The following is a 25,290-nucleotide window of genomic DNA, read 5'->3' as shown; positions in this document are numbered from 1 at the left end:
ATTGCATGCCTGTCTTTAAATCTCCTTATACAAGCTGACTTCCTTAGAAAAAGCAGGTAAAATCAGAAAGCAAGAAAGCAAGGAAGGGAAGGGAAGGGAAGGGAAAAAGAGAGAGTGTCCTTAAATTCTTGAGACAAATTCAGTTACAGGACATAGGGTTGTATCCTGACATTTTGCAAAACTACATCCTAGCCTATCCTTTGCTCTGCTCTACGTCAGCCAAAGCCTCAGTTATAAATAAATTCACAAATATATGAAACTCTGGGCCTTGCCCCAAGGCCAACGTTCCTCGTTCATGTGTGCATTCACTGGCTCCAGCTCTCCCTGGAAACATCCTTTTCTATGTAGCAGCCCAAATCATCCTAAAGAGGACATTCTCCAACTTTAGTGCACCTAAGAATCAACAGGCAGATTTCCGAGACCTGTTCCAGAAACACGGATTCAGGAGGTTTAGGGTGGAAGTTTGGAATCTGCATTTTAACCAGTTCCCTGCTATGGACTGAATTGTTTCACCCCCAAATTCACATACTGAAGCCCTCACCCGTAATGTGATGGCATTTGGAGATGGGGCCTTTTGGAGGTCATTAGGTTTAGATGAGGTTATGAGGGAGGGGACTCCATGATGAATGGGATTAGTGCCCTCATAAGAAGACACGTCAGACAGCTCTCTCTGCCCTCAAGTACCCAGGAAAGGCCATGACAAGACACAGCCAGATGAGAGTTGTCTGTAAGCCAGGAAGCGCCCTCACCAAACAGACAGACCCTGCTAGCACCTTACTCTTGGGCATTCAGCCTCCAGAACTGGGAGACGATCGATTCCTGCTGTGAAGGTATTTTGTTAAGGCAGCCAAAGCTGACTGAGATACTCCCCCGATCATTCTAATGTCCAGTGCCAAGGGCCTATGCTTTGAAAATCTGTATTCTAGGCCGGGCGCGGTGGCTCAAGCCTGTAATCCCAGCACTTTGGGAGGCCGAGGCGGGCGGATCACAAGGTCAGGAGGTCGAGACCATCCTGGCTAACACGGTGAAACCCCGTCTCCACTTAAAGGATACAAAAAATTAGCCGGGCGAGATGGCGGCGCCTGTAGTCCCAGCTACCCGGGAGGCTGAGGCAGGAGAATGGCGTGGACCCGGGAGGCGGAGCTTGCAGTGAGCTGAGATCCGGCCACTGCACTCCAGCCTGGGTGACAGAGCGAGACTCCGTCTCAAAAAAAAAAAAGAAAATCTGTATTCTAGTCTTAAGCCAAAACGCTCCTCCCTGCTTCCCCAACCACTACTTGAGCTTTCTTCTTCCTAATGGCTCTCAGCCGTCTGGACAGGCTTCTTCTTGGGTCCAAGTCACGTTCATGTCACTGACCTGTGACTTTGTCTTTTTTTCCCGAATGCATCACACAGTGCATGGACTAGGGCAGGCATTCAGAAAGTGTTCATTTCGTGATTGAATAGGTGAATGAATGACTAAGCAAATGAATGAATTTATATCACATAGAATAAGTAACTTCCCTTTTAGTATCTCCCTAATCCTTCCAACTCTGACTTGAGGAAGCTATGACTTGCTTTCAAGATCATTTTCCAGGCCTGGCATGGTGGCTCATGCCTGTAATCCCAGCACTTTGGGAGGCTGAGGCAGGTGGATCACCTGAGGTCAGGAGTTCAAGACCAGCCTTGCCAACATGGTGAAACCCTGTCTCTACTAAATATACAAAAATTAGGCAGGCTTGGCGGCAGGCGCCTGTAATCCCAGCTACTCGGGAGGCTGGTGCAGGAGAATTGCTTGGACCCAGGAGGCAGAGGTTGCAGTGAGCCAAGATCGCACCACTGCACTCCAGCCTGGGCAACAAGAGCAAAACTCTGTCTGAAAAAATAAAATAAATAAATAAATAATAAGGTTATTTTGCATTCATTCTATTATTTTGTGGGAATGTTTCAGAGTCATTGCTTGGGAATCCAGCGGTGAAAAGTGGCCCATAAATACAATCTAATGGAGGCCCTCCAGTTGTTCACTAAAACTCAGAGAAGATCATTTTCCAATCAGAGACATGCACAGGTGGAATGGTGCGGGGATCTTCCCTTCCCTGCAGGAAAGCCCTGGTCAGCCAGGTCAAATGTGGGTAGATGGTATGCTCTTCTCCGCCGAGTGCTGAGCGAAGCCTTGGGCTGGAAATCCAGGTAGGGAGGTTGAGGACACATTTGGAATTAAAACACAATAAGCCCCTTCATTCCTTCCCCATTCACATCTTCCATTCTTAAGGCTGGAAAAAAAAAGACCCCTTACTCCCTCATGCAAGATGGCCCCCAGGCTTAATCAGAGCCTTAACTGCTGTCTCTGGCTGTGTTGTAAGCACCGTGACAATCTTCGGGTTAGGTGTTTAGAACAGTACGATGTCAGTTGGGCTCGTGATGAAAGAGTCGCTGACAGACAGTGCAAGCCAACACCATGAGAACAGCTCAGGCTATGAGGTCATTCAGTCCAACAGGTAGGCAGGCCTGTTTTCTTAGCCCTGACATTCGATGCCCCGCCAGTTATTCAGTAACCAGAAATGAGGCGACTCCCACAAATTCCTGGATCTCCATGGGGATGGCGAAGGAGGGGCTGCACTTCGTCTGCCAGACTGTGGGTTTGATCAAGGGCACCAGAGGAGAAGCCAGAACTGGAAACCTGCCCTCAGGAAGATGGGTAGATGGAAGAAAACGCAAGGAAGATCATCAGAGGCAAGTGGGATCGTTTCTGCAGAGGTGAAAAATGATTCTGCATCCCATTTAATCCAATCATGCCCTGCTCCGAGCGAGGAAAGTGAAACACCCTCAGTCTGAACTCAGATAAACGAAGCAGCCAGTTCATAGCAAATTTGCTTTTCAAAAGACTGGGAGAGAGGGGAATTGGTGGAGCTTTTTTTCTGTTTGTTGAGGAGGGAGATTATTTATTAACTTGTTTATTTTACTACCCAATATATACCACACATAGGACCCTACATGCAAAGATTTCATAGCTTTAAGAACATGAAATATTTTAATGAGACTGTAATTAACATTTCAAAATGTAAGTTCAAGCCAAACCTACTTTCGTTTGAACATTTCTTAGAAGTTAAAGGAAACGGAGGTTGTAAGGTTTTTTTTTATTTTACGTGTTTATTTATTTAGAGACACAGTCTCACTTTGTCACCCAGGCTGGAGTGCAGTGGCACCATCTCAGCTCACTGCAGCCTTGACATCCCAGGCTCAAGTGATCCTCCTGCTTCAGCCCCAAGTAGCTGGGACTACAAATGTGCACTGCTATACCTGGATAATTTTGTGTATTTTTCATAGAGACAGGGTTTCGCCATGTTGTTCAGGGTGATCTCCAACTCCTGAGTTCAAGCAATCAGCCCACCTCGGCCTCCCGAAGTGCTGCGATTACAAGTGTGAGGCACTGCATCCAGCCTTTAGATTTTGTTTTTAAGCATAATATTGGAGGTGGAGTGATCTTTTAGCTTCTCAGGGGGCTGCCATAACAAAAAACCATAAATTGAGTGGCTTAAAAGACCAAAAATGGGCCAGGCTCGGTGGCTCATGCCTGTAGTCCCAGCACTTTGGGAGGCTGAGGAGGGTGGATCATCTGAGGTCGGGAGGTCAAGATCAACCTGGCCAACATAGAGAAAACCCATCTCTACTAAATATACAAAAATTAGCCAGGTGTAGTGGCAGGCGCCAGTAATCCCAGCCACTCAGGGAGCTGAGGCAGGAGAATCACTTGAAGCCGGGAGGCAGAGGTTGCAGGGAGCTGAGATTGCACCGTTGCACTCCAGCCTGGGCAACAGAGCGAGGCTCTTGTCTCAAAAAAAAAAAAAAAAAGACCAAAAATGTATTATGTCATGGTCTGGAGGCCAGCAACCTAGAACCAAGGAGTCAGCAGTACCATGCTTCCTCCGAACCCCGTAAGGGAAACTCCTTCCTTGCCTCTTCCTAGTCTCTGGTGGTTGCCAGCAATTCACAGCATTCTTCAGCCAGCAGCTACATCACTCCAGCTTCTGCCTCCATCTCGCCTCGTGTGTCTCTGTCTCTGTGTCTCATCTACTTTTATGACACCACTCATACTGGATTAAGGGCCCACCCTATTCCATTATGACCTCATCTTTATTAATTACATCTGCAATGGCCCTATTTCCAAATAAGGTCAATGCTGAGGATCTGGAGGTGAAGACTGAATATCTTTTTAGGGGACACAATGCAACCCCCAACAGCTATAATCAGACCAGCTCATAAAAGAAAACCACAGAGCTCACAGCTTCCAACTGGCTCCTGTCAGCACTGGGAAGGTCCTTTTGCATCAGCAAAGCTACTGCTACATCAGCGATTCTTTCCAAAGAGGGGAACAAACCATTCATTCATCACTTATTTTTATTAATAGTAGTAGAACTAATATACTAATACTAATAGTACTACTAATAGTAAAAATAATTGAGGACATGCAGTATATGAACAGGTAAAAGCCAAACTGTTGTGGTAGAAGGCCGAGAGGGCTTATAAGAGCCCCTCCTGCTCAGCACCACCGCAGGCCCTAATCCCACATTCCCTGGGGATGAAAGGCCTTGAGGCATGGTTTAAAAGTCGTTAGACTACCCATGGAGAAACTGAGGCCCAGAGGGGCAGCAGTGAAAACCTTCTCCAGGGACACACACAGTAAGTCTATGGCAGGCGGGACTGGAACCTGGGTCCTTCTCTGATTTCTAGTTCAAAGCCTTCTGTACACGCTCGTGTTCTTGGGGTAAAGAGAACAAGAAGATGGAGTTTCATGCTCTCTGGTCTTCCTTTTCAACCAGACTGACTCTCTGTTCCTGCAGCCTCCTCTGTGTCCCCACACTGCATTTCCTGGCAAGGAACATCATTCATATCCAGCCCTAGGCCCCGGGTATGTGCTGTGATTCTCATCCCAGGGGCAGGGGAAGGGACTCGATGACTTTCTGGGTCTTTTCCAGTCCAGGGCTACTGCAGCCGCAATTAGGCTTCCAAATTCTGGTTCTAGTCTGCCATTTCCTTGCTCTGTAACCCTGATGAGGTCCAAACTCCCTGGGAGTTACCCCACTGTCACAGTGTCCCTTCCATCCCTCTCTGGAGGAGAAAAGTTAAGGTTCACAAAACACAAACGGGGGGTTGTTTTTTCACAAGTTTGCTCTGAACCCATCTTTTCCTGATCCACATGATTGACAGAGATAGAATGAGTTGGGGTGTGTTGGGGGGCGATGCATAGACTTCACAAAGGAAACAAGCCCCCAAGGACATTTCCAACTCAATCTGGGACAGTTTAGAAATCCAGACGCAAAGAACCACCCCTGAAACCCAGTTTTTTAGTCCAACCAACTAAACCCTGGGAGGACCTTCCAAGGAGGCAGAGGTGCCGTCATGAAATGCCCTGTTCACATCAGAGGTCAGGCTGACTTCTGTCCATTAAAATTACTCTCTACTCATTGCAACCTTCAAGGGGGGTGACTCTGGAGTCACTCTCCTACCAATCAATGGAAGGACAGTAGTTTGGAGAAATCTCCAGAGAGTAGTGCCTCTAGGAGTCACGATCGGCCTCGATGTGTGGATTCAGGACATCTGCATTCCAGCCTGGGCTCTGCTACTTACCAGCAGATAACTTGGGACTAATCTCTTAAGTACTCTTGAGCCTGTCTCAGAGCTGTAAGTTGCAGCAGCATTCATTCAACACTCATTGGGCACCTACAACGTGCCCAGTGCAGTGCAGAGGGATGGCATATTTTGCCCCTCTCTACTTCACAGGCTGCTGTGACTATCAGGCTATTCGGAGTCTGGAAGTGGCTGCTAAATGGTCGTGATGTGTAAATACTGTTTCTACTATAGGACTCCCATGGAGTGGGAGACCCCTCCTCAGCATGTCCCCTACCCCTCGGATGTTCGTGCTCTGATTTCCTATCAAAGCGATGTGATTAGCTCTGAGGTTTTCCATGATTTTCCTTCATAAGACCCATGTTGAGGGCTCAAGTGACACCTGAAAAAGTAGGATTCATGCAAATAGGCATTCTCCAATTTATCTTTTTAAATGGTGAATGGTATGGACTTTGCCTTATTCATCCTACAGGGTCATGCACACGGTTCGTGCTCAATGAATATGTTGAATGAATAAATTAGCGAATGAATGCATAAAGGCAAACCTTGCCTCCAAGAAGGAGAATTAGTAAAATGGAATCAGAAGGAAGGAAAACTTTTCCATGAGTTTATTTTACCCATCTCCCAGGAAACCAGCATCCTCTCTAACCCTCTCCAGCTCCTGTGAATGACTCAAGATTGTGCATTCCCTCTCCAGCTACGACATGAAAACCCTGCGTCAAGTGATCTTCATGCACTGTCAGGAGGCCAGGTGCGACTCCAGGAGCTCAGGCTCCCGACATCTTATTATAGCAGTCATACGAAGGAAGTGGGCGACGCGGGTGTCCCCCACCACCCTCGCACTAACTGCTAGGGCCAAGAGGAATATTTTCATCCAGTCTTTCTCCCCCTTTCTTTCTTCTTTTAAGCTTCTTCCAGTGACAAAAGCTGGAGCAAATTGAAATTGGCAGCTCTGTGGTCTTCAAGCAATAGGAAAAGTACTAGAGATCATGTGAACGACACTTTTGAAAACCTTTAAAAAAAATCTAATCTTGCCTCAATAAAAACGACATCATGTCACTGTAATCGGCAGGGGAAAGGCTTGGAAGTTGCTGGCAGTGGCCCAGCAGAGTTCAGGGGTTATGCTGGCGGTGGTGATTTCCCACGGGAAAGGTAGACAAAGAGTACTGCCTCTCAGGTGAGCCTCTAGGCCTGTCAGGTACAAAGCGGAGTGGGGAGGAATAAGGCCCCCCCGCCCCCCACCATGCCGAAGTCTCCCCGTCATCTCCGGCACTGCTGTAACAGCACTCAGAGGCAGGCTCCTCCACCCTCCTCTCCCACCCGCCCTTCTACCTGATGGAGCTTTTGGCTGTGCTCCTCCCTCTGGTTGGATGACTTTAAGGGAGAGATGAGACAACAGCTAACCTGGGAAGTCTCGATGACAATAATCTCCTGGTGAGGGCACAGATCTACAGCCAAGGAGGGTGGCACTAAATGCCCCAATTGCACTCAAGTGTGGAGTCCTTGCAAATTCACCCCTATGTGGTGTGAGCCAAGGACAACAATCAAATGGCAGGTTGACCACGCTGTAGCTGGCCATTCAGCACGGAGGCTGCTTTAGCCTGGGAAGTGCAGTGCTCAGAGCTGGTTTTCACAGCACTGCAGCTTACTTTCCGTGGGTAGTTACCGTCTACTACTAGCCAGGAATCCATTAGCATGGATGGGTATATAAGGGACAGGCAAGAATGGCCGCTGCAAGGTTTGAGGGACACGGGCCACAGACGGAAGGGTTACTTTTCATGATCTACCCTTTTGTACTGGTTGACATTTTTAAACATGTTTTTAAGTTCAATCATTCAATAGATAAGGAAACAAATCCATTCGCAGCAAATGAGTCTTCAGATGCTGCCTGCCTCTCCTGCATCCCCCCTCATCTCCCTTCTCAGACTGGGGGATACTGGGGGATACAGAGTGGCCCAATGGGGAGAAATCTGGAATTTCACTTTCACTTGAAGGGCAGAGGGAGAGGCAGAGACATCTTTTTTTTTTTTTTCTTTTTCTTTTTTTTGAGATGGAGTCTCACTCTGTTGCCCAGGCTGGAGTACAACGGTGCGATCTTGGCTCACTGCAACCTCCTCCTGGGTGCAAGTGATTCTCCTGCCTCAGCCTCCTGAGTAGCTGGGATTACAGGCATGTGCCACCATGCCCGGCTAATTTTTGTATTTTTAGTAGAGACGGGGTTTCGCCATGTTGGCCAGACTGGTCTCACACCCCTAACCTCGGGATCTGCCCATCTCGGCCTCCCAAAGTGCTGGGATTACAGGCGTGAGCCATTGTGCCCGGCCAAGACATCATTTTTATATAAAAAGAAATATGGGTGCAATAGCTCACGCCTATAATCCCCGCACTTTGGGAGGTGGAGACGGGCGGATCACTTGAGGTCAGGCGTTCAAGACCAGCCTGGCCAACGTGGTGAAACCCCATCTGTACTAAAAATACAAAAATTAGCCAGCGAGGTGGCATACACCTATAGTCCCAGCTGCTCAGGTGGCTAAGGCAGGAGAATCACTTGAATCCGGGAGGTGGAGGTTGCAGTGAGCCAAAATGGCACCACCGCACTCCAGCATGGATGACAGAGTGAGACCCTGTCTCAAAAAAAAAACAAAAAAACAAAAAACAAAACAAGAATCCATGTGGAGTACGATGCAACATGTACTTGCATGAGTAAGAGGAAACATAATACAGTGTCTCATTCTTACCATATGCCATATACCAACAAGCCAACCACCGAGCCTGGGATGCACTCAGTGCTGGCTCTTGTGTTTAAGGGCCTCTGAGGCTGCAGGGGAGTTTGAGGTTGTACCTCCCTCCAGGGGCTGCACACGTGAAGCAGAGCCTAGTTGCCATCCATGACCTAGACGGCTGGTGTTCAGAGAGCTGGTGGGGGCTGGGGTGGTGGTTGCCTGGAAGGGCAGGAAGGATCTTGATTGGCTGAGGCCACTGAGGGCTAGGAGACTGTATGAGCAAATGTCGGTGGTGGCTTGGCCTTAGAAGGTTGGTCCTGGGACAGAGACAAGTATGAGGTGCAGCATAGAGACAATAAAAGTGGACCCAGATTATAGAAGGCTCCCACGGGGGAGTCACAGAGTTTACACTCCATGTGGCCAGCGAGTGCCACCCAAACTTGCCTCTGCACCTCCCGTGTTCAACCCTCACAGTACGTCCAAAATCCAACTACCTCTTTCCTACCATTCTATTCCAAGCCACCTTCACTTCTTACCTGGATTAAGGTTGCAGTTTACCTCTATCCTTGCCTACGCAGAGCAGCCAAAGTGATCCTTTACAAAGATGAAGCATGTCAGCCCGGCGCAGTGGCTCACACCTGTAATCCCAGCACTTTGGGAGACTGAGATGGGCAGATCACGAGGTCAGGAAATTAAGACCATTCTGGCTAACACGATGAAACTCCATCTCTACTAAAATACAAAACAGTAATCAGGCATGGTGGCACGCACCTGTAGTTCCAGCTACTCAGGAGGCTGAGGCAGGAGAATCGCTTGAACCAGGGAAGTGGAGGTTGCAGTGAGGTTGAGTGGAGGTTGCGCCACTGCACTCCAGCCTGGGCAACAGAGCAAGACTCCGTCTCATAAATAAAAGAATAAATAAATAAATAAGGAGCATGTCATGTAACCGCTTTGCTCAAAACTTTGCAATGGCTCCTGCCTCCCCGAGAGCAATAGCTAGATCTTTAGAATGCTCCTTCCCACCAGCCTGCACCATCAGGCCCCAATCGCTCTCACTCTCAGCTCCATCTCCCTCCTCTTCCCCTTGCTCACTTTGCTCCAGTCACTCTGGCCTTTTGGCTGTTCCTAGAGCAGGTGGTCCTGCCTCAGAGCCTCTGTGCCTGCTGTTCCCTCACTCTAGGAAGCTTCCCCCAACAAGCTCAACGTCAAAGTCATCTCTCTAAGGCCTTTCCTGAGCATGCAATTTAAACCTGCACCCTCCCGGCACTCCTTTTCCCCTTTCCCCATTTAATCTCCCTCTATAGTCCCAATCACCTTGTAAAATAGCATCCAACCCATTTATTTATTGTGCTTATCTATCTCATCTAAAATGTAGGCTCCAAAAGCATACGAGTTTTTTTTTTATTTCTGCTTTGTCAGAGTGTAATGTCAGGCAAACTCTTCCTTCGGAAGAGTTCCCATTAATAAATGTTGAAGGAATGAGGGAAATTTGAAAAAATCCCCATTAGATCACCACAATAACAGTTGCTACAGGCAAGATCCTTTGATGGATTCTAAATTTAGTGGACAGAAGTGTAAGCAGAAATAGACCATTTGCATAGTATTGAAGTACTCCCCTCCACCCCTACAAAAAATATTTAGGAAACACAAACGGAAAATTGTCACTTTACAGAGAATCACCCTTGCAGAAACCACTTTAACCGAGTGATCATGGTTAACATTGGCCGTGAGATAAAGTGGCATCATGGAACCCCTGACATGCCTGGGAAGGGCACGTTCTCTCTGTGATGTCTTTCCAATAAAGCAGCTCCTCGACACAATCCTGAGAAGACACCACACACGCACACAAAAGGAGGAGCAGGCTACAAAATCACTAACGAGTCCCCTAAACCATCACCAAGTGCAGGAGAGTAAGGTCATGTGACCTCTACATGCACTGTGGAATCCCAGATGGAATCCTGTAACAGAAAAAAGGACTTGAGTAGGAAAAAATGGTAAAATCCAAATCGAGCCTGTCATTTTTAGTATTGTAGCAAGATTATTTTCTTAATTTTGATGACTATTCCATGGTTGTGTAAGACTAACATAAGGGGAAGTGGGTTAGAGGGTAAAAGAGAGTTCACTGTACTATTTTTGCAACTTCTCTGTAGATCTAAAATTATCTCAAAGTAAAACATTTTGAAAAAGAACCATCAGAGGTAACTGCAAATTTGTCAGTCTTCTTTCACAGAACTTTATACTTCTCAGCAGTGAGGAGGGAAAATCAGTCTAGAGATATCATTATTAAACGTGGAATTTGGAAGAAGGGTCTGCCAGTTAGTTGCTCAAGTAACAAACCTGATGTCTTTTTTTTTTTTTTAAAGGTCTCACTCTGTTGCCCAGGCTGGAGTGCAGTGGCACAATCACAGCTCACTGCAGCCTTGACCTCCTACGAACAAGTGATCCTCCCACCTCAGCCTCCCGAGTAGCTGAGACCACGGCTGGGCACCACCATACTCTGCTAATTCTTTTTTTTTTTTTTTTTTTTTTTTTTTGCAGAGATGGAGTCTCCCTATGTTGTCCAGGCTGCTCTCAAACTCCTAGGCTCAAGCTATCCTCCCACCTTGGCCTCCCAAAGTGCTGGGACCACAAGCACGAGCCACCACAACCCACTCACTCAGTGGCGTCATTGGACCCCTCTTTCTCCATCATGGTCCAATCCAGTCACCAAGACTTATCGGGTCTCTTAATCTCTTGAATCCCTCCTGCTCTCCAGCCCCACCAGCCCCTCAGAGGCCAGCCTTTCTCCTCTCATCCGGGTTACTGCTGGAGCCTCCTCTGGAGTAAGGGGAAAATAGTGAAACTCTAGGGAAGGGTGCCCTTTGCAGACCTGGAAAGGCTCTTCCTTACAAATGAATGTCAAAACCAGGGAGACGGAAAACCAATGTACATGATACGGAAACCGGGATGAAAAACTGCCTCAAATCTACCAACAAGTGAAAGGAAAAATCTGCAAAACGGAAAAGTCCGTCTTGGTCATTCTACACAGTCTTTATTCTGTGAGAGAAAGCAGTGGTCCCCACTCAGGATATCAAAGACTGAGGTCCCACGTTATCTCCAGGTTTTACTCAAAGAACTCTGCATATTTGGGTATTATTTTTATCTCTCCCTTTCGTTTATTGTCTCAGGGTAAACACTTGTGATTCATAAATGCCTTAAGAGTGAATCAGTATTCTTCTGTTCAAACCAATAGAGACCACGTCAAACAATAACCTACAAGGTATTATTAATCATTAAATAGCACATATATGAGCACTCAGGAAAGGGAGCCATTTTTCTTTTCTTGTTTGTTTGTTTGAAGGAAATTAACAAAGTACAAACCTTGACTTTGAACTATTCAGAAAAAAAGTATTTTTTTAACTATTAAAAACTTAGTTAAATTCAAGGCTAAAAAGGGCAAATATTTCACGTGGGAAAGTGCTCCTTCGTTTGGGAGACTTCCTTCAGCCATTAAACTATGGCCTGGACTTCAAACTGTAGCAGTTACTTTTTCCATAAGCTCACACTCTCGAAAAATGAACATTCTCAACCATGTTCGGTAGAAGCAAGAGTCCATTGTAGAATTTCTACGCCGTAGCCACACCTGGGTGCAAACTGACAGGTAGGCAAGTCCAGAGCACACCTGCTCTATTGAAGAAGAAGAAACCAAGTCATGCTAAATACACTGTAAGCACAGCCGTCACAGGACCTCCCTCTCCTTCTCCCCTATACACACTAAAAGAGGTCCTCTAGGCTCAAAAATGGGGTTCCTCCCTCTATGGATGGTAGATCAATGGTATCACCCCTCACAGATATGGAGGCACTAAAACATGAATGATTTTTTAATAATCTTTCTTCTCCCTGTCCCTCAGGAAGCATCTCTGCTGATACCACGACTGCACGGACACGTGAATCTAGCACGTGCAGTCGGAGGCCCACAGAACTGGGATGGTCATGTATCCCAGCTCATGCCAGTTGTCCCAACATCAGTGTTACCAGCATTGTCTTCCACTCTCAAAAGTGTTCCAGTTTGAACCCTAAATGATACGGTCACCTCCACAGAGCTGGAGCAGGGAGGGTCTTGGGTGTTCGTCTTTCCCATCAATCTTATCTCCTACAAGTGAGATGGGGGTCCAAGGAGGGTGTGCCCACATTTATGCTTTTGATTTGCCCCTCCCTCTGCAGCCCTTCCCACGCCCTCCTGTCCCTGTGAGGGAGGGAGGACCACCCGCACATCCTGCCCGCCAGGCCCACATTGACGCCTGATGTTTTTGCCTCCATTCAGATCTCTTCCTTCTGTGAACCTGAGGCTCGTTTCAATTATTCAAGGCAGGACCACAACAAGCGCTGCATCTGCCTGCACACAAAGCCAAAATCACAGTGCTTGGGTGGTGGGGACCCTTTTCCCTGAAAAAGAAGAAGTCAGATCATTTTTAAGGTCTCTCCCAGCCCTAGAACCTGTGATTCCTAAGAAATGGGCTGAAGCTTTTGGTTCGCCAGTATACTCATGAACCAGTTTACCAGGGTGCTTGCCATCCATCTCTTTGAAAACATTAGCATCTTGTGAATTTTCATGAGATGAACAAGGGTACCTATCTTACATATCAGAGATGTTTACTATACAGTAATAATAAAGGTAGCTGAGAACTTATATTGTATTTACAAAATGCCAGGCACTGTAGTAAGCACATTACATATATGGGTCCTCATAACACTCTGATAAGGTAGATACAATGAATATCTCCCCATTGAACAGATAGGTAAATCAAGGTACAGAATTGTTATGTCACGCAGCTAGAACGCAAGTAAGTGGAACACGAACCCAGGCAGTCTGGCTCCAGAGCTGGCCTTTTCGCCACCCTGCTATCCAGTTTCTCCTGAATATCTATGTAGATATATGTTCAGCATTCCTAACCGAAATAATCAGCAGGCCAGTCAAATCTCAGCTGTAAAACACTTGAAGTTCACAGAGCAAGTCACTATTTAAATCTTGAAGGGCATTTCGCCTCCGCTTTATAGCCCCCTTTACCGATATCACTCAGCATCGTAAAACAACAGGTGTGTTGGGGTGCTCTGTCAAAACAGGTGTTTCTGTGTGCTGTGTTTACACTTATTTAACCCAGGCTGTCTGGGCACAATTGCTATTTATTTCTTAGTTATACAGAATCTTCCACGGGGAGCTCATATGAAAAGAGGTGTGAGGTGGGAAAAGAGGTGAGTAATGGCCCTGCCTCAGGACCTTTGGCTGGGCTTGTGTACTACACTGGCAACTGCCCACTGGGCTCACCTGTCCCAGCTGCCCTCCACACTTTCTTTTCCAGTCTTCCAGAAGGACCAGTGATCTGCCTACTGGCCTTTTTCCCTTTCCATCTGCTTCCCAGCAGTGGAACCTGCCTGCTTAAATCTTACTTATTAACTATACATAGATATGGCAGACTGCGATTACAGTAGAATTGTTTGGGAGCTCAGTATCTTGCCTCTTCCCACGTACCTTACCCTGGGAATTGCTTTGTACTTGCATATTGCCATGTGGTGGTGTGTCTTTAATAACCATCAATAAAGATAGGCCTGGGAAAACATGGACAGCCACAGACTCCTCTAAATTCACCTGACTGCACAGAATGGAGCTGTCTGCAGAGGTATCCCGGCTACCCAGAGGTGGTCACCAGGAGTAGTCAAAGTAAACCCACCCCCTTTGATTCTGCAGCCAAAAAGAATTTAGAAGAATATGCTCACCATCTGAGGGTTCCCTGAATCCAATAAAACCTGTTCTTAAGTCTAAGTTCATTTACGAATTTATTCTCCAAATATTTGAGAGTGACTGTTCTGTGAAAAGTATTCTACCTAATACCATGAGGTGTTTCGTAGCTTCTTTATCAGAAAGGCAAAGGATGTGGGAGGTAATGAGAATCTTATTTTTTTTAGACAAGGTCTAGCTCTGTCGTCTAGGCTGGAGTGCAGTGGCACAATCTCAGCTTACTGCAGCTTTCGCCTCCCGGGTTGAAGTGATCCTCCCACCTCAGCCTCTCAAGTAGCTGAGACTACAGGCACATACCATCATGCCCAGCTAATTTTTGTATTTTTCTGTGGAGATAGGATTTCACCACGTTGCCTGGGCTGCTCTTGAAATCCTTGGCTCAAGTGATCCAGCCACCTAGGCCTTCCAAAGTGCTGGGATTACAGGCATGAGCCACTGTGCCTAGCTGGGAAATTTTTATAAGCCTGGGGTGTCACACTCTGCACAGATTAATAGTGCTTGAATAGCAGGCGGGGATGGAAGTAACTGTGAAAAGAGGTATGTAATTTTGCCTTGCATGTAGTAGGTGCTCAAGAATATTTGGGTGGAATTAAGTTAAACAGACAATTAGAAATTAGATGGTCTTAGTCCCTGATATACTGTCTGTCATCAGTGCAGGTTCACTCAATACAAAGAAAATGAGCTGAGACTCTACCCCTCCATCCAGGTGACAGGTGGTTCTAGATGCCGAGTCTAGGTCTGCCCCAGGTGCCAGGGCTTTGAGGGCAGGGGAGGAGATGAATAGCCACCCATAACAAGGAAATCGAATTCTTGAACTTGAGTACTGGGGTGCCTCCGTGACGGTGAGAGCCTATGGAGATAAAGGTCACAGCTGGATACACGTATGATACATGCACAGCGTGGCAACCTCCTCCAGGAGCCAGCAACGTGCTTGGAATTTATCAGGAGACCTCCCGTCAGGTCAGGTGAGCCTGGCACACACCAGCATGCTGCAAGAGAACCCACTGTCCCTGAGTCCTCTCAGATTTCAACCAACGCTGGTCTGTGGAGGTCCAAGCCCGCAAAAGGACAGACTCCTTTTCCCTACTAAACATAACGTCAGTACACCGAATGGGGCTGAGGGAATCCAAAAATGAGCTCTGTCACGTAGACAGTTGCCCACAGTGGTTGAGGAACTATGGAGATTCATGCTCGGTCCTTTCTCGGAAGCTCCAAGGATTCAGCATACTGCCTCACCCTTTGTTCTGAGCCACTGTCCCCTGACCTCCTGCCCCAAACCATCACCCCTAAACTGAGTAGCAGGGTATGGTCCCCGTAAGTCCCCAGTCCTGGTCTTCATTTCCAAACAACCCCACAACCTTTTCCAGCCTATGAGATTATATATGCATATATATACACACATATACACAAACGTGCATATATGTGTATATATATAAAATGTGCATATATACACATACACATAAAAGTGTATATATATACACATACATATAGCTAGATATATAAAAACATGTATTTTTTTACTTTAAGTTCTGGGATACATGTGCAGAACGTGCAGGTTTGTTACATAGGTATACATGTACCACGGTGGTTTGCTGCACCCATCAACCCATCATCTAGGTTTTAAGCCTTGCATGTATTAGGTATTTGTTCTGTTGCTCTCCCTCCCCTTGCCCCCACCCTCTGACAGGCCCCAGTGTGTGTGGTTCCCCTCCCTGTGTCCATATGTTCTCATTGTTCAACTCTCATTTATGAGTGAGAACACGCAGTGTTTGGTTTTCTGTTCCTGTGTTAGTTTGCTGAGAATGATGACTTCCAGCTTCACCCATGTCTCTGCAAAGGACATGATCTCAGCATACGTATGTTTATTGCAGCACTATTCACAATAGCAAAGAATTGGAACCAACCCAATGCCCATCAGTGATAGACTGAAAAAGAAAATGTGGCACATCTACACACCACGGAAGCCTACGGGATTTTATGTTACACCTCTGGCAGCACAAACAGCATGGAACGAACAACTAACCAGTACAAAGTGATGCAGCTTCCAGAATTCCACAAGGGCCCTCATTCTCAAACCTGGTCTTCTTTTCTGAGATCTTCCCAGAAAGGCTTTCTGCACTAAATGCTGAACCAGGCAGCTCTACCCTCAGTTCAGGGAGGCCTAGGACCCTACCTCTGTGTGTCATTTCAAGAATCTGCTCAGTCATCTTTTTGCTAAGTGAGATCCTTCCCCTCATGTCTCTCCCTTCTGATTTTCCCCCACAAGAACAGGACCTTCCCTCACTTCCTCTTCCCACAAAGATGTGCCTGTCCTCTGGATTACTGACATTCTTTACCAGCTTGACAGACATCTCTTTTGTCCTCTGTTCCAGTTTCTGGAAATCTGATTCTTATCCATGGCTTTCCCTAAGAAAGAGAAGTCAGCACTCTCCTGGCCTGTAAGCTCCTTTCTCTACCCTTTCTCTCTAGAGGTACTATTTTCCAGAACGCCTGTCTATCCCATATCCGGAGTCCCCAACAGCCCGCAGTCCAGCCAAACGTCTCCTGCATTGACCACAGAAGTCCAGTCTCTCCCCGCCTGGGATGCCCAACAAAGCCCTTCCAGCCTAGACAGTCTAGAACAAATGGCTATGTATGAGGACAGAATGCTATAGTGGACTTGAAAGTGCCTCGTCAACTGTCAAGTAATACCTTGCGATGACATGTACCTTAGGTACCTCCCACTCTGTGGAAGAGACCAGAAGGTCCCAGTCATGCTAGACCCCATCAGTCTTTCTTTCTTTTTTTTTTTGAGACACAGTCTCAGTATGTTGTCCAGGCTGGAGTGCAGTGGTGCAATCTCAGCTCACTGCAATCTCTGCCTCCTGGGTTCAAGTGATTCTCATGCCTCAGCCTCTGAGTAGTGAGGACTACAGGCACGCGTCACCACGCCCAGCTAATTTTTTGCATTTTTGGTAGAGACGGGGTTTTGCCATGTTGGCCAGGCTGGTCTCAAACTCCTGGCCTTAAGTGATCCATCCGCCTCAGCCTCCCAAAGTGCCGGGATTACAGGTGTGATCAACCATGCCCAGCCCTATCATCTTGAGCTTAGCTGTGGCAGCTGCCCGGACCATCTTCTCTTCTTCTCTATGCCTGACATCTAAAAGGAAAATACATATTTCATTTGCAAAACATCATCTCTCAACCACTTGGAAGATCCATTATTTTTCTCACTTCTCCCTCTCCTAAATGTGAAGCCGGCCAGCAGCAGTGTCTTAGTGTTCCAGGCCCTTCACTGTATTCCTACCATCATATCTTCTCTGGTCCTGAGATAAAAGCTTAGCACCACTGGAGCATTGATTCCAGAGCTAGAATTATTGCCTCTTCTAATCTTCCTTTCAGAGCGCAAATCAGGGGAACACACTGGCAATTATAAGAAGAGAGGACATGTGGCTTGGCTTGGTTTGGTTGACTGAGAGGCAGCCTGCCTATCCTGGACAGACCCTGCAAAAGGCTTCCTATGTCCTGGAGCTGAGAAATTAAGATCCCTTCTTTTTCAGAGAATATAGGGTGATGAGCAAATCTGAGAAAGGAGAATCACAGCACAGCAAACCTGGGACTATGCTCTGTGACCCTACCAAAATCACTCACCAGCAGATAGCTCAGGGTCTTAGCTGTAAAATTCATGTTTGGTGGTAATGTTAGTCACTTGCTGTAGATGATATTTGAAAATGTTTTTCTCCTATAGAGGGATATAGTAAAGAGAGTTTCTAGACTGGCAGGCAGTTCTGGTTTTTGCTATTTCCCCTCTGGGAGGCTGCTTGACCCTGTGCAAGTCGCTTCTTCCTGGGCTGTGTCCTTATCCATTAAAGGAGTGGGCTGACTCGGTGACCTCTTACGTCCCTTCTGCCGTCTCTTCCAGCTTCCATCTTTCTATAATCTATGAGATAATGCAAGAATGCTGATGATTATTGTAACTAAAAATATGTTGTGGCCGGGCACGGTGGCTCACGCCTGTAATCCCAGCACTTTGGGAGGTCAAGGCGGGCAGATCACCTGAAGTTGGGAGTTCCAGACCAACCTGACCAACATGGAGAAACCCCATCTCTACTAAAAATACAAAATTAGCCAGGCGTGGTGGCACATGCCTGCAATCCCAGCTACTTGGGAGGCTGAGGCAGGAGAATCACTTGAAACCAGGAGGCAGAGGTTGTGGTGAGCCGAGATTGCGCCATTGTACTCCAGCCTGGGCAACAAGAGCGAAACTCCATCTAAAAAAAAAAAATTGTGTGTGTATGTGTGTGTATATATATATGTGTGTGTGTATATATATACACACACACATATGTATGTTGTATGGCCAGGTGTAGTGGCTCAGGCCAGGTGCAGTGGCTCATGCCTGTAATTCCAGCACTTTGGGAGGCCAAGGTGGGCGAATCACTTCAGGTCAGGAGTTCAAGACAAGCCTGGCCAACATGATGAAACCCCATTTCTACTAAAATCACAAAAATTAGCTAGGTGTGGTGGCGCGTGCCTGTAGTCCCAGCTACTTGGGAGACAGAGGTGAGAGAATCGCTTGAATCCAGGAAGTAGAGGTTGCAGTGAGCCGAGATTGCGCCATCGCATTCCAGCCTGGGCGACAGAGTGAGACTCCGTTTCAACAAAAGAAAAAAGAAAATACGTTGATTCATCCCAAATCACTTTCAGGTCCTGAGTTTTACCAAATGGTTTTTCTGGATAGCTAAGTTTTTCTGTTTTTGATTTTTGGAGAAATTTGGTCTGACATTACCATTTGAACAGCTTATCAGCAAGGCAAACAAATGCATGCCCTGAGTTTAAAGGGGATGGGTTTCACCCCACATTCCAGAGGCTTCTTGAGGTCGCTGGGCCTGCCCCCACATGCCCTAGCCCCAGCATGGCTCTGACCCTTTCAGGCACAAGGGTGCAAGTTAGCATCCCTGTGATCCCTCAGGGATACCCTCCTTCACCCCTGGTCTTGCAGGTTCGCCTCACAGAAGCTCTGCTCAGAGGTTAGGAGGTTAGCAGGGACATTTAGAGCCTTCCCACCACCGCTGCTGTGGCTGGGCCAAACGTGTGAGTTAAGCCATTCCAGGATGCCCCACCCCCACCCTACTGGGAAAGGCTTTCTTGGCAACCATCCTCTTTCAGAGCCCATTAGAAAAGTGCACATTCCCTTGGTTTCACTGGCTCCAAGTGAGTGTTGGAGGGTGGGGGGAGTAGTACAGGCTGCCATTAGCCCATGTTGAAAGCTTCTGCTTTCCACCCCCATCTCCAGTTTGCAGTGCAAGGTCCTAGCTTGGCCAGGAATCAACCAGGCGTTTTGTTCAGAAGTAGCAACTTATTTTTATCAAAGATGGAATGCAGTTGCAGTTGTTTCTAATGCCTCTGCATGGAAACCAGGGCTCCTGCTGCAAGCACTCCCGACTCCTCTTTTCTCAGCAGACACTTTGCTTTCTCACCTATCCCTTTCTCCATCCAAAAATTGGATGCAGAGCTGCTCAAGTGTCTCAGAATTCGGGAGTAAAAAGTTGTAGAAATTCGAAGTGTCTTTATTGTCTATTTTAAATGCAGGCTTTGGTGATCACAACTCTATAAACCCAATCTAAAATTACCCAAGGATCACAGCAGTGTGGTGTGGCAAAAAGAGCTCCCAGCTGCTTTCTGCCCACCCTACACCCCCACACACCCCCAGCCTTATGTTGCTGTGGGCAGCTGAGCAAGTCCCTTCTCTCCCTGGGGCTTAGAGTACCCACTAGTAAGCAGAGATTCCCTGATCAGCTTTCCTTATCCTTTTTTGATTGCAAAGAGCCTTGCAATTCTGCTGAAAGCTGTGGACCCTCTTCTCAGGGAAAAAAAAGTGACCCATCAGTTTATGCATTTGAAAAGTATCTGTTAAGCTCCTGTTAAATATGCACATATAGACACACGTTGAAATTCCATTTCAGGGGCTTTACAGGTAAAAAAAAAAAAAAAAAAAAAAAAAATCCTGGTTATGAATTCTGTGAACAGCATATACAGACTGCTAGCTAGAAAGACTATGATACTGATTCTAGCAGAGGGTTCTCCAGCTACCAGCCAGCACATGCTAGAGAACCGGGGCAGCAAGGTGGTCATTACAAAGGTGACCTCTACTTGCCCCCCCTTCCCAGCACCCCCATCTGGCACGCGCCCCAGCAAACATGCGTGCACAACCAGCCTGGAATGTGCTGTTTCTGGGCACTCGGACTGCTGGAAGCTGGCTGCAGCCCTGGAGAGACAACAAACATGTCTTTCTACCCTGGGCTTTATTTTTCTCACGGTCCCTGAAAGGGCTGTGATCAGGTGATATGTGTGGGACTGCTCCCTGTACAGGTGCGGAGCAGGTACCGAGGGGAGGAGAAAATCCGCCCTGTGTGTACTTACTCAAAGCTCTTTCAATAGCCCTCCCAGGATAGCTCTTGGCAAGGCAGCTACCACGTCTCTGGCAGGCTGGAGTGAATCTGAGTGTGAGAAAGTCAGTCATGCGGAGGAAAAGGGGAAAAAAAGCTTCAAATCCTCAGGCAAAATACCTTTTTTCTTCTTCTCTTGCTCTCTCCTTTCTGTAGCTTTAAACCAAACCCACAAACCACTCTGATACCAGGGGACAAAGGGGAGTTTCACTAGAGATGCAGTTATTTGTTTTATGGTTTGAAAGCAAACAGGTGATGCAGTAAGACAGAGAAAGCACCCTTCCAGGGTCAGGGCTGGGGAGACAGTGTGGGTGGAGACAAGCACGGGAGCCCCTGGTTGTATTTATTGCACGACACGGTCAGAACGATTCAGAACGATGCTGGTATCACAGTGGGATCAAAGAAGTGATCTCCTCTGACCAACTGGGCTCCAGTTTCTCTTTGCTTTGGGAGTCGGAGGAAAAGGATGACTGAAAAATAAAGGCTGTTTCTCTCTATCTAAGAGCATTCTTCCAAATCCAGATGCTTCTTCCTGAGTTGAGGAGCTTACTGTCCCATTTGAGAAGGGGTGGGGAGAGGACAAAGTTGGGTCCTATTTTCACTGCCTAGGATAACTTTTCAGTTCCCTAGAAACTGAAAAGTCATCTATGAGCCCACATGCAAGAAACTCTTCTTGAATGGTTAAGAGTGGAAAGCCAGAGAGTTCCTGGAATTTATTTTTATTTACTTATTTATTTTTGGTCCAGACATAAATACATAGTTAATTTTTTTTGTTACTTGAGCCTCTGTCCCCCTATCGAAAAATGTGTGTGTGAGTTACTTGCGCATTCTACCAGTCCAAGCACTCCCAAAGTGGCAATAAATGAGTTGATTAACTATTTGACCCACGAGGCTGCTTTAGGTACTGCAGTGAGACCCTAACTTGACCATATTCCATTCCCCATGTACTTTCAGGGCGCCAAATAGAGTGGGGAACAGAATCAGATGAAAAAGGCTCTTAGAATGCGCAGGGGGTGGCACACCCCAATAGTTAATGAAGGCCAACCAGCAGACGGCAGTCAATGTCATGGCAGAGCTTAGCAGAGCAGGCACTGGTTCTGAAAGATTTGGGGGGAACCTGGGAAGGGTTAACATGCTTCCCTGGGAAGGGTTTAGTTCCCCGGAAGAATCTGGGTCAGTGCATTTGGGAAGTTTTTAAAAAGTCAGACACTCAGTAGAAGCATTTTAAGAAGCTTGCAAAGCTTATTGGGGCCGTGGCAGAAAGGAGGGTAACTTCACAGGCTCACCACCTTTCACCGAGAGGATTTTAACCACACAGGAAAACCCTACGTCTTCCAAAAGCAACAGACAATTTTCTGTCATCACCACTTTTCCATCTGTTTAAAATAAGAAAGAAAATTCCTTCCCCATTGGCCCCAGGTTGCAGGTCAACAAAGGAGGCATTGTTCACCATTTCTGCAGAACATGACAGGGCACAGCTCACTCTGCAACGTAAGAAAACATTAAAAAAAAAAAAAATCTCAGAGTAGCCCAAGGGGCAGCAGTGAGTAAACCAAGCCTGCAATGAGGTAAATGTTTGGTTGCAGACTGGAGGACTGTCCTGGAAGGTGGAAATGAGGCTTAGGTTAATACGGTCAGAGCCACGATTCCTTAGTTAAGACTCAGGAACTAAATCTGAGTTCCTGAGTTCCTGGTCGGGAGTTGGGAACACTGCATTAAAGGGTAGGCAGGTTTGAGTTGAACTCAGGTCCTAAGAGTGTGCAGTCAATGTCCAGAGGAGCTGATGTAGACAGATGCCTCTGGGAGTCAGTCTGCACCTGCCTCCTAGGGACCTTCTTCACTAGCTTGAACCGCATAACTGCCCTTTCTGCCTCCAAACCCTGCAATCTGCTCTCCCACTTTTGCCAGAGCCAGCTTTCTAAAGGGAAACCCTGATGCCTCTTCTTTGCTCAAGAATGTTTCATGGCTCTCCATTGTCTAAAGATAAGGTCCAAAGTCCTTTAGCAAGATGTTTAAGGAGCTTGTGACATGGCCTCAAGCTGCCTCTTCTAGTCCTTCACATTTCCTAGGCTCCAGACCATGTTCTCTGAATAAAGTCTTCAAGTTCCAGGGTCTTGGCCTTTAATGCCATGGGTACCTGCATCCTCTCCAGCCCACGACTCAGCACATTCCCAATGCCCCAGTCCTACTTATTTTTCAAGGTACACAGGCCAATCTCTCCAGGAAATTTTCCAAAGTACCTCAACTTAAAAGTAATTTAATTCTCCTGAAACTCCATAGCATTTTACCTCTATCCAGACATATGTCTTTCTTGAACCTAGGACCCCCCAGAGGAATTTACTGGGACATCCGTAGATGTCAGCTGTACACGTTCATATGTATCTCTAGAGTGCTGGCTTCCAGAGGGCAACAACGGTCTTACTGCTGTAAACCCAAGTAGACCAGCAATACTGTTATCCATACAAGTGTGGTTTCCTATTTTGTTTCCGTCCTCCTGATCTCTCAGGCCACCACCTAACTCAGAAAATAAAGGAAAGATAAAGGAATGCTCAGTCATCAATCAGAAAATCAGCATCTGTCTGCCCCTGCAGTTTACTGTCACATTCTTGCAGGCTGCCACTGTATCTCTCATCGTGGAAATCCCAGGGTTTAACACACTGTCTGACACTGCGCGTGTGTTCCACAATGAAAGAAAGAAGGCGGCTTGCCCAAGGGTCACCCAGAGTCAGGAACCACTGAATCTCATCCGGGACGAAATCTGGCGAAACCATTGACAACATTATCTCAGTAGGGAGCTGGGAGGCAGGAAGGAATGAAGTGTCTGAGAACCGTGCTTCAGGCCTCCGGGAAGCGGGAAGGGCTGAGGGGGCGGGAGGCCACATCAAACAAGACGCTGGGCTCCCGGGCTGCCCGGAGCCGCAAGCCGAGCTCCCAGGCGGCGAGAAGGGCGGAGGGGGGGGCTGGGGCACGGGGGCCGGCGACCCGGGCAGGCGGGAGGGAGGCGGAGGAGGCGGCCGGCCGGCCCAGGCAGTGCGCGCCGCCCGCCCGGCTCGGCAAATCCCCCAGGGAGGCCGCCGCCAGAGCCCTGGCGCTCCCGGCCCGGCGCCCGCCACGTGGCACCCGGCGGCGGCGGCGGCGACTCCTCCCGGCGCGCGGCCCGGCCAGCAGGCAGCACGCAGCCGCCCGCGCCGCCCGCCTCCTCCCGGCCGCCCGCCGGCGGCCTCCCGGGCGCAGTGAGGGGGAGCGGCCGGGCCGCCGGGACCCGGGGAAGGGGCGGGCGGCGCGAAGCCGCTTTAACCACAGTCGCCGAGCGGAGGCAGGAGGCTGACCTGGCCGCTTCCTAAGTGCGGTCAGGCATCCCGTGACCGCGGCGGGCGCCCAGGGCCCCGCGTGGGGGAGGGCCGGGGCGAGGAGCAAACTCGGAGGCCCCCACCTCGCCCCCGGGCTGTTGCAAATGCGGCTTTCAGCCGAGTGAAAACCCCAAGCCCGAAAGTGAGGGTGGGGCGGCGGGGGGTGGAAGAATTCCCCACTCTCCAACCCGGGTGTGCGCTCCCCGCCCAGAAGAGCTGACCTTGGCCTGGGGAGGCGGGGGTGGGGAGAGAGGGTGAGCGCCGGGGCTCGGCTTTCAGCCCGCCGCCCCTTCGGATTCCTGGCCCGGCGGGGCCGGAGGAGGGGGCTCCCGGACACACACACACACCCCACACGCAGCGCGCGCCAATGAGCCCGGGCCAGGCGCAGGGGGCGGAGTTTTCCCAGGCTCGAGCACAGCAGCTGCTATTTACCTTCTTGGCTTCTCCCGGGGACCAGGAACCGGCCCCCGCTCTCCGCCGCCCGCCGCCGCCCCCCGCCTCCCTGCCCCCGGGGCGCGCGCACACACACTCACTCACACACGCACGCACACACACATCCTCCCGGCCCGGCCGCAGCCGCGGCGGCAATAAAACATCCTGGCACGTGCTTCGGCTCCAGGCGCGCCCACGCCGGCCGGCTGATGTCAAACTGCAGCTCGGCTGGTGTAGCTCTTAAAGGGCCCGCGCGCGCCGGGGGCCGAGGCCGCCCGCGGGGCGAGGAGGGAGAGGCTGCTTTCTTGCCCGCCACCTCAACGCGCCGCAGAAACTAAAGCCTACGGATGAAAAGGGAAAGGGTGGTGAAGGAGGGCGCGAGTCCCTGAGGCATTGCACTCAGAGCCCCCCTTGTTCATTTTTTCATTTGAAATACCATTTTCTTCCACCCAGTTGGAAATTATTCTGATTGTTTCCTGGGGAAGCGCGGGGTCTAAGGCCCCAAATCCAGAAGAGAAATTTCTGAAAGACGGGGTGGGGGTGGGGTGGGGAAGGGATTCAAGAACTACCTTACTCCGAAAAGCCTGCGTTTGTAAGGTAGAGGCCAGTTTTTCCTTTTTCTGCATGGAAAAAGGAAAAAAAATGGCCCTTTTCCTGCATGATATACTTTCACACTCCTGAATGTGTAAAGTCTGAGCGGGAACTTTAGATATGTCGGTAACTCACACCTTTACACGAGTCCCGTCCCCCCCCCCCCGCCCCCTTTTAACCACTGCTAATGTTTTTCTCTGCCCCTTTATACCTTTAAAAAATGTGTTTCAAATGAACTTATTACAGTCAAAGCAGCTCTGTTACATATGAGAGAGGGCATAAAGGGTAAAGACCCTTGCTCCAAAAGAAAGACAAGACCAAAACCAAAGCGGAAAGGAAAAAAAGATCACCTCTAAACCAAAGCCCAGAGGGAGAGTAGCAAA

At 48.4% G+C, this 25,290-nt stretch overlaps 1 long non-coding RNA gene across 1 annotated transcript in view; it reads right to left on the bottom strand.

The window, feature by feature from the left end:
• The window catches only part of LOC115899281, a 96,614-nt gene extending 72,239 nt beyond the window's left edge, over nt 1-24,375 (bottom strand). The window contains exon 1 of the long non-coding RNA XR_004059026.1: nt 24,317-24,375. This is a non-coding gene — a long non-coding RNA (uncharacterized LOC115899281). The remainder of the gene's footprint in view (nt 1-24,316) is intronic.
• Between the last annotated feature and the right edge of the window lie 915 nt (nt 24,376-25,290).

Source organism: Rhinopithecus roxellana, chromosome 1, assembly GCF_007565055.1.
Source record: "Rhinopithecus roxellana isolate Shanxi Qingling chromosome 1, ASM756505v1, whole genome shotgun sequence".
In the NCBI taxonomy this organism is placed as follows: domain Eukaryota; kingdom Metazoa; phylum Chordata; class Mammalia; order Primates; family Cercopithecidae; genus Rhinopithecus; species Rhinopithecus roxellana.
The sequence above is the reverse complement of the archived record's forward strand: the minus strand, read 5'-3'. Positions and strand labels throughout refer to the sequence as shown.